Source organism: Thunnus thynnus, chromosome 16 (genome assembly GCF_963924715.1).
Source record: "Thunnus thynnus chromosome 16, fThuThy2.1, whole genome shotgun sequence".
NCBI classification, from domain to species: Eukaryota; Metazoa; Chordata; class Actinopteri; order Scombriformes; family Scombridae; genus Thunnus; species Thunnus thynnus.
The window spans coordinates 7,721,503-7,734,941 of record NC_089532.1 but is presented as its reverse complement, the minus strand read 5'-3'; the positions used below and the strand labels follow the sequence as shown (position 1 = coordinate 7,734,941).

At 40.6% G+C, this 13,439-nt stretch overlaps 1 protein-coding gene and 1 long non-coding RNA gene across 4 annotated transcripts in view; one reads left to right on the top strand and one right to left on the bottom strand.

Moving 5' to 3' along the window:
• Positions 1–13,439, top strand: part of slc8a3 (solute carrier family 8 member 3) — a 122,901-nt gene that overhangs the window by 54,929 nt on the left and 54,533 nt on the right. The gene's annotated exons all lie outside the window — the stretch shown is intronic.
• Positions 2,102–11,480, bottom strand: LOC137199846 (uncharacterized). The gene is made up of 3 exons (XR_010931861.1): positions 11,275–11,480; positions 4,147–4,251; positions 2,102–2,247 (listed from the first exon to the last, which is right to left on the bottom strand). It is a non-coding gene; the product is annotated as an uncharacterized lncRNA (long non-coding RNA).

Genomic DNA, 13,439 nt, shown 5'->3' with positions numbered 1-13,439 from the left:
TAGTGGACAAGAGATACCTGGGATGAGTTTGTAGCGGTCACTGACTGATTCACTCATGCAGTAAGCAAGCACTGAATGGCATTAGTGTTACTTTCAGGAATAGGTGGGAATTCATTGTAATGTTTATTGATATTTGAAGAAATAGTTCAATATTTTAGCTTACCTTCTGAGAGTTAGATGAGAGGAGAATCTCTGTGTTGAGTTCAGTGATTATCTTAGCTTAGCATAAAGACTAAGCTAGCCTGACTCTCTCCAAAGCTCAAAAATTAACCTACCAACACCTCCAAAGCTGACTAATTAACACTTTGTGTCTCATTTGTTTAACCTATAGACAAGCAATAATGGAAAAAATGACAAATTGTAGTTTTAGAGGGAGTTGCACGGTTTAACTATAACCCCTCTTCTCTCCAGGCGTACAGTATATTTAACCTTTGAGACAGCCAGGCTAGCTGGTTCCCCCTGCTTCCAGTCTGTATGATAAGCTTCGCTTGGCTAGCACAGACATGACGGTGGTATTGATTCTCTCATCTAACTCTTGGAAAGAAAGCGAATAAGTGCATTTAAGTGCACAAAAAGCTGAATTAGACTTATTGACTGCTCTAAAAAAAAGAGCAAGATAAAGAGAGATTGGGTGACTGAGAGAGAGTGGACAAAACAAAATGCAACTTTATTTGCTGATTGGTTCAATGCGGTTACGTACTGAAAGAGAAAAAAACACAACAAAAACAAAGACTGAAAAGTTCATCTCCCAATTTGGAAACAAGCATCTATCCTTCCTTTTGTTTCCACTTTCTCCTCTTCACTTCTGCTTCTTCTGCAATTCTCTTTTACAACATCCATGCAAACATCTGAGCTGTAATGATTCAGTATTGTAGATCACTAAAAAATTAATTTTATCTTCAGTACATCCTCAGATGCAGTAGAAAACACAAACAGCAAGACAACCAAACAAGGGAAGATGCAGGGAAAGAGAGATGAAGATGGGGTATGTTGGAGGAGGAACAGAGCCGGATGAAAGCAAAACATCAGGCAGGCATCTTAATTGAATAGGCATGTACAGCTGTAGACTTCGTCCTCGAGAGGTTTTCAACAAATGTCACAGTGAATGAGGAGAGTGATGGAGGACAGAATCGATCGTAGTTCAGTTCCCACAGCTTCCTTCCCCTCCTCCACCTCTCCCTTTACTCGTGCCTTCCCCTTTCTGTCCCAGAGGATTTAAAGGCTCCTCGACTATGTGACCAGAACCTCCCTCTGACTCACTGACTGACTGACTGACTTGCCGACTGATCTTCCCTCATTCCTCAGGCAGGGAGAGCAGGATTAGACCTCTTCACCACTTCGCCACTCACCACTTCCTCCACTGTGAGACCCTGCCCTTTGCATGTTCCTTCTACATGGCTGACTGTTTTAGATATCCCGCTGCACACCAGCTAGCCTTTTAGTGCACTTTCCGTTTAACAGCGGCAAAGGGCAGGTTGGCGGAAAGCTTTAATGCTCAGGAATTAGTAGGGTATCTACACGGGCTTTGTACTGGGCTTCATAGTAGACGTTTGAGGATCCTGCAGAGCCTCAGGTCAATTTACATCCTACATTACTTGTGCATTGTTCTCACCAAATGAATTGCTGGGATCTGGCAACATAACTATGACCAGATCTGACAAGGCAGATTTGGCAAACAAGAGAGGTTGTAAATGAGCCAGCAGCATAACCAGATTATTTAAACCAGTGGTTCCCAACTAGTTTAAACTGGTTTCATTCTTCTCCGTCTCTGGGAGGACCAGTACAGACAATCGATGTGCAAGACAAGGGTCACATTACCCACAAAGCATGTTGCATGTTCATGCGCTTCACAATAAAATATTCCTGGAAATTCACTACAGTTCAAAGTAATTTTTTTCTGACAAAGCACTCAGAATGAGCCAGCGGTCCGCTTATGGATAATGACCCACCAGTTAGGATCCATTAATCTAAACCCCTTTATTTAGAGGCAAAATAGAAATAGAAATGTTGGTGGAAATCCCTCGTCACGAAGAAAGAAAACCATCAGTGCACTCAACTACACAACTACACTGTTTACAAGTAAATAAGTGAAGTTTATTTATACAGCTCCTTTCTTGAGGGAGTTCTGACGTCCGTAGGGAGACTGTCCAGAGCTTTGGGGCCGCTGCGGTGAAAGCTCGGTCATCCTTGCTTTAGAGTTTTGACTGAGGGAGAGACAGCAAGCTCTGGTCAGGAGACCTCATAGACCTGGGGAACAGGAAATTAAAAGTTTATGAATGTAACCAGGGTCTTGATTATGGAAGACCTTGTGGGTCAATTGGATTTGGGGTGAAGTGAGTTTTACAGCTGGATTTACGAACAGACCTTAAACAGTAGATGATAATTTCACCATCCACCTTTTTCTTTCTCCTCCAAATATGTTTTAGTAACTGTGGGTTTATTCAAAAACTGTATGACTGGAGCGTCCTGGCGTCCTAGTGGTTTAGATGTATATCATGTAACCACAATACCGTTCATTTCCAGCAGGGATGCATGATGATGGGTGAAAAAATGTAAAATGAAACCGTGGGATCATCTGAGTTGCTTGTGTCCCATCGGATCATGCGGTCTCCCCAGGTCTCTACTGTTGGTTAATACAATGTAAGCAAAGCTATGAAAATAAGACCAAAATGTTATCCTTTAAAGCATGATACACGTTTATTTTTGCATGCAGCCACTTACTTCAGTTGTTCAGATTCGCCCAGTGAATGTATTGTATAATCAAGCTTTATTATGAACACATCTCCTGCCACCTTCAGATATATAAATTCACAATTATTATTTCCTATCCAAGAGGAAATGAGTTTTCTTCATAAGCCGCATTAGAATTAAATAAACAAATTTCCTTATTTTTAAGATGACATTGCGCCCAGTGTTTCTGTTCAGATAAATGTGGTTTGTTTTGTCCGGTGGCTGATGAATCTCAATTGTGAGCTGAAATGTTGACATGGCACTATGATAAGCTTTGATATCAGTAGCTTATCAACCCACGCAGCTTATTATTCTTAATTACCCAGTTTTTACCAGCTACTGGTTTACTGGTCAGTCAACCATTTGCACCTGCTGATAACATTTAGTGCTGCTGCTGTCAAGAAAAAAAACAGGTAAAATACTGCAACATTTCCTGCTCTGCACTGTGCTTAGTGGACAGATTGCATTATTCCAGCGTCCAAGTCAATCTCCTGCGCTGTTAGCTAATGGTAATGAGGATTTGGGACGACGGATGATGGCAACACGCTCCATGGGACGGAATTAGCGCTGAGCATTTCAACTTTCCCTGTGAGGCAGTGGCCCTTTTATCCCATCATTATTGGCGGAGACAATGGTGTGGTTAATCTTTTTAAGACAACACAGCGGAGGGCCAGGAGGGAGGGAGGAGCCGTTCAATAATCTCATCAGAGACCAGAGGACGTACACTGTGATGGAGGAGAGTTCCTCCCTTACATATCAAATCATCCTCCTCTCCTGGCTCATCTTGGCTCTCTCCTCTCCTGTTATACCCCCCTTTTCCCTGTCACTGTGTGTGTGTGTATGTGTGTGTGTGAGCAAGCTGGGAATACACTATGTAGCCATGTATCTTGTGTGTGCGTGTATGTGTAAGCATCCTTGACTGTATTAAAGAAAGGTGTAATGTGTCAAGGGAGCTGTCACATATACAGTGTACATGTAAGGTGAGTGTGTGAAGGGAATTGAAGATGTGTTAGTGTACAAACTGTCGCCTGTGATGCTATGAAGTGAACACAGTGATTAGCGTAGGACAAAAGTCTTGTTGACAACCTTAACATAATCAAAATGCAAGCATAGTATCAATTTGTGTACAGATGTTTCCGAATTGACATACATATTTGTATATACGTTTTGTTTGAATAGTATTGCACCTGTATGAATAAGAAGGGTGTGTTGAGCTCAGCAGTCTCAATCCAAGTTTATTACACCAAACACATCAACTTATCAAATACTCTCTTCATTCATATAATGAGTTGGAACACGCTAATACAAAATGCACATGTGCTGTGGAAATTTAAAGTAGGTATCATAAGTATTTAAAAGCGAGTAAATGGTAAATTTATAGGGAGATTAAGACCTGAAGGGGTTAAACTAACCCACCTCTAGTGCATCCCCTCTCACGGACAAACCTGACAGCCTTTGCAGCCTTCGTCGCTCAGCTTCTGACATGATTTCTTTTCTCTCTGCGGGTTCATCTCTCAGCACCTATTGGGACAAGAATATATATGATACAGGGGAGGATTGATTCAGAGAAGGTTAACCTTGCTGTTAACACCCCATCCCTCCACGAAACCCTCCCCTCACCCTGCCTGCTGACAACCTTGCATGTGCTTGTCATCCACTACCGGAGTTTGAGGAGTGAACAGCCGGTGCGTAAATTAATGTAAAGCATGAAGCAAGAAGTTCACAACCTTTGTTTTTGGCAAGCAGCCCTGCATGTTGAGGCCAGTAAATTCCTCTAACCCCAGTAACTGTGAAGGAAGATGTTTAGGGTCAGCGTGTAGACTACATGCAGTGCTTTAATCCTCCAGAGGATAGAAATAGTGCCGTTCTCACAAGCTGGTCAATGGAAATTCATTGGCAAGCCGTGTGACGTTTATAGCGGCTCTATGCAGCCCAAAGGCCATTGGAAGACGTTCCACAGTCATTTCTGTATAATTAGGAATTTATCAAGGGACCCGTTTTAACATCAGACGACACTACATTGGTTGCCAGCCCTTAGGTTAGGAAACTGTGATGTACTGTAGAGAATTGCAGTGTTAAACCCAGCTATAGGCATGTTATGTACTGTATGTGTACTGTGGAGTGTGTACGGGGAGCATTATGTGTACAGGACCTCGGGCTGTGATAGTGATCATAATTTCATGGTGTGTTTTCAAGTGTTTGTGTCAGTGTGTGTTAATGTGTGTAGCTGTATTATGTGTGTATGTGTGTAGCCATTGGATGTCAGAAGCCGAGTATTCTGGCTGGCAACACACACACACACACACACACACACACACACACACACACACACACACACACACACACACACAGCCCCCTCCAGAGAAAATCCTTGTCCCTGACTATTTTTAGAAGTGTATGTATATCCCCTATGCCATGCACTTCTAAATCAGTGACGTTGTTCTGTGTCTGCCGCAAATCGAATGTACTCCCTACTGCCAACTTATCAAACACACATGTTTGTAATTCTATAGAGGAGGAAGTATTATATTACATGTCTTATGTCGAGTTCATATCATGTGGGATGGATGTTAGAGAGGGGAAAGATTTGCATGTTTACGTCACCCGCATAGCCACGGGTGTGTCAGCTTGAGACTTAGATGGCACAGGCATATCCAGACACACCCGTGGCCAGCATAATAATAAAAAATGTATGAGTTCGCTGCAACATGTTAAAACATGTTAATATTATTATTATTTCTTACACTATTGAAATTAATTGAATTATTGAAATTATATGGTGGTCAGTGAAAGATCATGGTGCAACCTAGCTAGCTGGTGTTGAGCCTAGAGATTTAAGTAAAAGTGCAAAGATGTCAAAACAAAGCTCTCTGGACAAGTTTTTTAAGAGGCCATGCATCAGGAAATAGGAACAGACAATGGCAGTCAGAAAAGAGCCATTGGAAAACTCGGTTGCCGACACCAGGGATGACTTCTCCCCCCTCAAGCTCCTTTAACCCAAAACTGCTGCAACTGTTATGGATCTACCAGCAAATAGACAAACCTGCAAACCTGTCAGCCTAAATTATTCTCATTCTCGCTCACGACAAAAGCAACGGATAAGAATAGATGTTTCTGATCTAAACGGTACGCTTGGCTGGAATATAGCATCAAACAGGACGCTGTATTTTGTCAGCCATGTCGCTATTTCAACAAGGAATCTGATAGGTTTGGGAAAGTGGGGTTTAGAGACTGGGGACACCTGGGCCCTTCCTTGAGATTAAAAGGGCTGAGAAAGGAGACATTTCACATCAAGTAATGAAAGACAAAAATGCACACGCAGCTGACTTTATTGAAGGAAATCATGCACATATTAAGGTTATCGTAGACATTGTGCTTTTCTGCGCCAAGCAAGATATTCCATTAAGAGGCCACAGGGAAAACCTAGAAAGTCTTAAGAGAGGAAACTTTTTAGAGATGTTTAAATTTATTTGTTATTTCCTGACATAAAAATGCATCTTGACAAACTCCCAGGAAATGCAAAGTTGATGAGCCCTGATAAACAAAACGAGCTCCTCGAAACTTCAGCATCACTTCTTCTGAGAAAGATTAAAGCCGAATTGCATTCGCAGGCTGACACTTATGCTATTTTATCAGATGAATGCAAAGATCTTTCAAAGAATGAGCTCATTGCCATATGTATAAGATACCTACATAATGGAACACTCAAAGAGAGAGCAGTGGGATTTGTGGCAACACATGATCTGACATCTGGTGGAATATCAAGTAAGATTTTGAAGATATTGGAACCATTGCAGCTTGACCCTGAATTGTGTTTGTGGGGTTCAGTTTTGACGGCGCTCCTGTCATAGCTGGCAGTAAAGCGATACTAGAAGGCACATTCGCCTGCTCAGTGTACATATATTGTGACACTCACTGCTTAAATCTAGTGCTTTGCTCTGCATCCAAAGTATCTCCCACTGTCGACCACGTTTTTTTGAAGTTCTCAACTCGCCATCACTTTATGACAGGAGTGAACAGGCGTGCACGGTTTTTAGAGATCCAGGAAGAACTTCGTCCTGACAGACCTTGCCTCGAACCTTCCACAGATATTAGATGGAGTTCAAAATCAGGCTCAGTGTGTAGAGTTTTAACTTTGAAACATTGGCGGAGTTTGCTGAAAGCTCTGGCCAGATCAAAATGGATGCACAATCTCTCTTACAACATATTAAGAGACTCATTTTTCTCCTTGTGGCCTTTATGCAAGTTATATAGTGTCAGTGATTTTGCCACCATGAGCCTCAAGTCTCCATCTGTACCAATAACTGACTGCGTTGATCTAATTCAGGGTCTAAAACAGACTTTCACTACTTTTAGAGATAGAGATGATGAGAAAGAACGAAGCATCTTTGTTCATTTGGCCAGATGGAGGATCCACGGTCACTAAGTGCGCATTATGGACTCTCAGTTGAAGGCTCTGAACTGACTGTATTTGCACAGCAGTTAAAAAGAAAAGTAAGCGGGGGTCATTCTTGTCCCTCACTAATCGAGGATCTTGACTCCTGTCCCGAAGACATTTCTCCAAATATGAACTGTTTTACTTCAGGCACTCATTACTCTTCTGATAACAAGCTGCACAGTTGAGCGCTTGTTTTTCACTGTTAACTGCATCAAAACAAGCAACAGAGCAACTGCGCTCACAGGCCGACTGAACGGTTTATCTGTTCTTTCATTTGAAAAGCAGCTGAATGACACTTTGGATTATGATGAAATTATTTCATCGTTCAAGACCAAATTCCTCCTTCTTGCACTGCGATGCTGATGGTATGTAGCGTACATTACTCCTATAGTTTGCTGACACACATGTAAGTCATATTAATGTGCTTTTTGTATAAATTGTGCTTTTTGATGGTAGTTGTAATTTTTCAAATGGTACCTACTGGAGTGGTGTAGCCTCTTGTTTTCTTAGCTGAGGGATTATGAACGTACTGATAGCTTGTAAATGAAGCTGAACTTTGTTAATGTCACACTTTGCTGTATTGTTTGATATATAATGAGGCTGCTTTTCAGGCACTTATTTCTAAAGAGCATCATCATTATGACTGAGACGCTGACAGTATTTACAAGTCAGAAACTGGTAATTATGTAAACGTTAATATGACATGAACGTGACACTGCCCCTTAAACAGTCCTTTGAACAAGTGAGTACCAGCCCAAAAATGTGCTCACTTTTCAAATGTCCTCACGCTAAAGGACTAAAACTCAAATGGTCATCACAAAATAGAAGCACGAGATCACACATGCAAACATGCACATTACACGCTCCCCTCCCCCCACATCTGCTCCTTCCACTGTAACTGTAAAAGTGGTGACATCCACAGAATGCACAAAAAGACTTAACGCACAAGAACATTTGCACCAACTCACACATACTCACATTCATAAATGTGCATTCTGTTGCTTGATTAAAGATTCACTGAGGTGTGACACTGTGTTTTTTTTTCCCTCCTCCGTTCCTGTCTGCAAATGCAGAAATAATAGCAGCATGTGTAGTAACACCAATGTGCAGAGCGGAGCAGAGGAAGGGCTGCCTGCCATGTGAAACGTGCTGTGCGTTGGTCAACCCGCCCACGTTCAGTGGAGAGCAAAATAGCCACAGAGAGGCCAACGTGACAGACAGGTGTACAGACAGTGATAGCACAATGAGCCCTTTTCAGACATTATAGATATTGAATATAGTTTTTTACAACGACAGGGTGTATGTTAACTTGATGACCCAGGTTTAAGGCCCATTATTTTTTTTAAAAATCCAGAAATGTATGAGTTTTTGCCTTGATTATTAAGAAACATGATCCTTTTATAAATAAAACACTTTCTAATGTGCCCAAGACCTGTGCACACTAAAAAAGTGGCACAGCAAAATTCAGCCCTGCATCGTTGTAAAATAAGCAGAGTTAGAGTTAGATACTGAGTAACGTTTGGACTACTTGCAGACTGGATGGTGAATTACTGTAGTTGGCGATCTATTAACTAACACACTAGCAAGGTGGGAACATGCTAGCACTTATTGCACCCTATTGCTTTGCTCTGAGGACTGTACATTTCCTTCAGTAAGGAGTTATTTAAAAGTTAGCTAGCTTGATAATTGTCACTAGTTTGTAATTAACGGGACAGCAAAGTTCACACATTTCTCTGAAAAGATGCGTTCGCACTATTAGCTCCTTTCTCATAACTATCTACAAACACTCCGACATGGGGGGGTTAAATAATACTGAATCGTACAAAAGAGCTAATACGCTAAAAAAGTCAAAGTTGAACCAAAGTTGAACTCTATGTGAAAAGTTTGAGTGGACTTATTTGCCCCGACGAGCAACTCCTTGGTTGCTGGCGATTCAATTCATGCAAAAATATGTGGAATTGGATTCTGTGGACCCTGATTTTTTTACTTTCCTACAGGATCTGCGGTGCATAACCAGCAGCTCATTTGCTCTTGTGTCTATAACCAGGAGCATTTTATGAGCTTTCAACATTGCATTCAACACTTTCTTTACTGTAAATTGTGATCCTCTTGCAGTAGGAAACATAACTTTTGGGTTTGTGGGGACAAACTAAATTTAAACCTTTTTATATTTATATTTTACATTTCCACTGTAAAATGTGGATGTGCAAATAAAAAATCTGAATCAGAAAAACATCTTGAGTGTCCTCGAGCGAGCCACTAATTTCTTTTTATCACAACAGCAGTGGAAGTGTTTCACCATAGCCGACCCTGTGATGCAGCCTCCCTGAAGAGGAGGTGAAAAGAGAATTTTTCTGCACAGGCATCAATAATGTATCACATATAGCCCCTCTGGACAGTATCATGACCTTTAATGTTTGCTTTGTAAATTATGATTTGTGCAATAGAAGTCAAATACCTCGGCACAGTAATGTTTTATAGAGAATGGTCAATTTCAACTAAAAATTGTGGACCAGAAATGAAACACTGGGACCTTTTATCTTGTGTGACAGCTTGGATACTGATCATACCAATGTGGAGAAGTGATTCTCAACCGTGTGGAATTGAGGCTCAGTAGGCCATAAATTTATATTCAAATCAAACACCACAGCAGCTCATTTAACTGACACCTTCAACCAGAAAAAAAGTAATTAATTAGTGAAATCAGCCACTGTACCATTTCAGTGGAGTGAAAAGCTGCAACTTCAGCCATGATGGTACATGGTGTAGAGGATGTCTCTATCTTTACATACAAAATGTAGAATAAATTAAATCCATGAAAGCAGCCGATAGGCCCAGAGCCTAATTAATTATATGAATATGTTTAAGTTGTTACTGTTCAAATAGAGCTTGTAGAACAGCGTGACGAGGAGGAGATATGATTAAGAAATCAAGCAGAAGGTTTTAGACTTGAAGCCACCAGTTTAATTTATTCGTCTGGTCGAAATGAAGAGGAAGAAATTAAGTTTTAGTAATTTTAGCCTGAACAGTCTGAAAAGAGATATCCACAGTTTGATAGAAAAAAAGTTTATTTTAATTAAATTCTTGATATTTTACAGCTTTTAAGAATAATTTTATGTAATAATTCATTCCGAAATGATAAAGTTTGTTTTGGAAATAAACCGCAATTAACCTGCTCGTATCAGAAGTTTGGGGGTTGATTTGTTTACTGTCTTGCCAGCATTGATCAGTTTCTCAGTTGATAGACTGGTCCGCTTGGCACAGGAGCTGGAGGTGTTGACTTATTCACATGTTGTGTATCTTTAGCTGGCTTGCTAATGTTACCGAGCCTAAGCTAGCTGCTCGATGGTCAGTAAATCCCTCCAAACTGCAGGCTGGCTGCTTGTTAAACAATAATGAAATACAAGAAATAATTTCAAAAGATGCAAAGTGAGGGTGTGGAGGATTTTGAGTTGTTTAAAGGCACCTTTAACCTTTGGGGGGGGGGGGGGGGGGGGGGGGGGGAGGGGGTCATAAGACCTCTCTATGGCCTTATGAACCAACACTTTTTTTATAAGACTTTTTCTTTTTGTTAATTTGTGTTTATTGGGTAGCATTTTTGATATACACTCCAGATATTACACATATTTTTCATGAAAACATAGCAAATCATAACCAAGTTACTCCCCACTTTAGTTTATCCAGATAGAAGTAATATCTGAATAAATTATCATCTTAATACAGACCCAGAAACAGAGAAAATAATGGTAGAAAAATGAATAAAATATACGATATGAACAGGAACAAACACAGCAGGGATAAATTTGTAATAGTCAGATTTGTCAGATAATTACTTTGATACCCGCAACTTCACCACTCTCATTTCGTAAACAAGTCAACAGTGCAAAGTTGGAAAGATACATAATTTGTGGAGGGGGTCTGGCGGTTCTTCCCCAGAAAAAAAAAAGTAATTTAAAACAAATTTTAATAAGTCAAGAAACAGTCACCTGCACTAGTCTAGATTAGTTAGATTGAGGGTGCAGTGAAAACCAAGAATGCATTAAGAACAGTATATCACGAGAAAGTTGACAGAGACATAGAGCATCCCCGTAACCATAGTAACTCACTCTTACTCCTGCCTGCGTCCACACGGCGTCAGAGGAGAGACACTGCTGCCAGAAGAGCCGCTGACTGAGATTACTCTGAGCCGGTATGCATGGGAATACATTACAATATAATAGATTTGTGTTTACTTTCCCCTGCTGCTGTTGCACTGTGCTGCTCTGTCTTGTCTGTCTGTGCGTGGACAGTGTCCTGTTTTTGCGCTGTGACATTAATGCGTTTGTTGACGTGTGGCGTGAGAGCGTGTGAAAGGTGTCAATTTCGTGGGTCTCATGGCAAGTGTGAGAGTTGATAGCCCTGGAAACGAGTATCGTAACCCATTACTTTTCCTGCTGAGTAATCAGTAATGTAATTACTTTTTCAATGAGTAATGTGTAATCAGTAAATTATCACAGTTTTCAAGTAACTCGCCCATGAAGGAGTGTTAAAGCCCTCGGTGCCATAAACAAGACCTACAGTACATGTAGAACACGACACCGACAGCCAGCTTTCTATTTCTGGAGCTTCAACAGTTTGTTTCTATCTATGACAAGAAGAGTAATGCTTTATTATTTCAGTGCAACACATTTCTAAGATTTACTTTTCCCTGATGCAAAGGGGAGCTTGTCGTTCTCCCAAGTCATTCATATATGATGGTGTTTGTCATTTGGCTGCAGGCGGTTTGACTTGGCCGGCTCGGGCTCTCTAAGCTGTCATGGACCCACGCCCGACACCCAGAATAGCCATCGTGCATTTCTTGCCCTCAGCGCAACTATCTTGCTTTCATTTTGGAGTCCTGACTGCATCCTCTATTACGTCCCTCTCTTCCTCCTCTCCCTCCCTTGTCGCCCCCTATCAGACACTTCATCTCTGAGTGTTTTATTGCATTGTGTCCTTGTAGAGGAGGACCTTTGGGCTTGCTCCAGACATCCAAAAAAATATAGCTCACTTTCCCCCCCCCCCACTTGCTCGCCTTGCTCTTGGCTCAGAAAATATGGAGCACGGCTGTCTGTTTTTTCAATTGCTCCCCCATCTTCTCCCTTAACTTTGAGTGTCCTCTCCTCTTTTTTCATTTTCTCCCTTTGTCTTTTTCTCCTTCAGCGATGGCAGACAGTATGTTTTTATGGAGACAGTGTCGCAAGGGTGCATGACAAGTAAAACCGACCACCTCTGCTCCTCCTCCAATAGCCAGGCCTCTCTGTTTAGATCAGTGACAGTCTCTAGCCTCTCCAGAAAGTACATTTTATTCCCAGCTATGTCCCACATGTCTTTAGTATTCCTGGTTTCTCAGAGCTCCTTGTTTCTCTATTTGTGTGTCCAAAATCTTTTTTTCTGGCCTTCTTTTTCAAATTTTTTAGGAAAAATGTTGCAAACTACTTAACTCTTAAATGGGAGGTATTTTCCACAAAGCATGATGTGATGAGTTTCGAGGTCAGACCTTAAAGAATCACATAAAAATTAACTTACATCTTGTAATACCCTGTATTCCAAAAAAAAAAAAAAAATGTTGGTCATTACGCATTTTGAAAAGTCCTGAGGAATGACATCTAATGTATTTAGGGTATAACTAATGACTACTTTTATGATGAATTAATCTGCCAATTATTTTCTCGATGAATCGTTTAGTCATTTTGTCTGTAAAATGTCTGGAAATGGTGAAAATCACTATTCCCTAGAGCACAAGGTGACATCTTCATGTTGCTCATTTAGTCCGACAGACAGTTCAAACCCCAAAGATGTTCAGTTTAATGATATAAAACACACAGAAAAGCTGAATTAATATTTGGCATTTTTTGCTAGAAAAACGACTTGAACAATTCATTGATCATCTAAATAAATGTGTTATTTTTATCCAGAATACTTTATCCAGCCATTTTGGATTATTTTAATAAATGCTCTAATGATGTAAAAGAAAATCTTTGCCCTTTGTCACCTTGCTAAGGCTGAATCTGAATCAGTCCGTTTTATGATTAATCCTCGTTTGATCTTTTCTCAAACCCGAAGGCATTAAGTTTACAATTATTTAAAAAAAGGGAAGAACAGTAGTTTTTGAAGCCAGAACCAGCAATTATTTGGCACTTTTGCAGGATAAATTACTTAAACAATTACTCAATTGTTACAATTTTTTTTGTCAATATTCAAGTAATCAGCTAATTGTTCCAGCAGTAAAGTAGAAAATAGCAAACCAGTC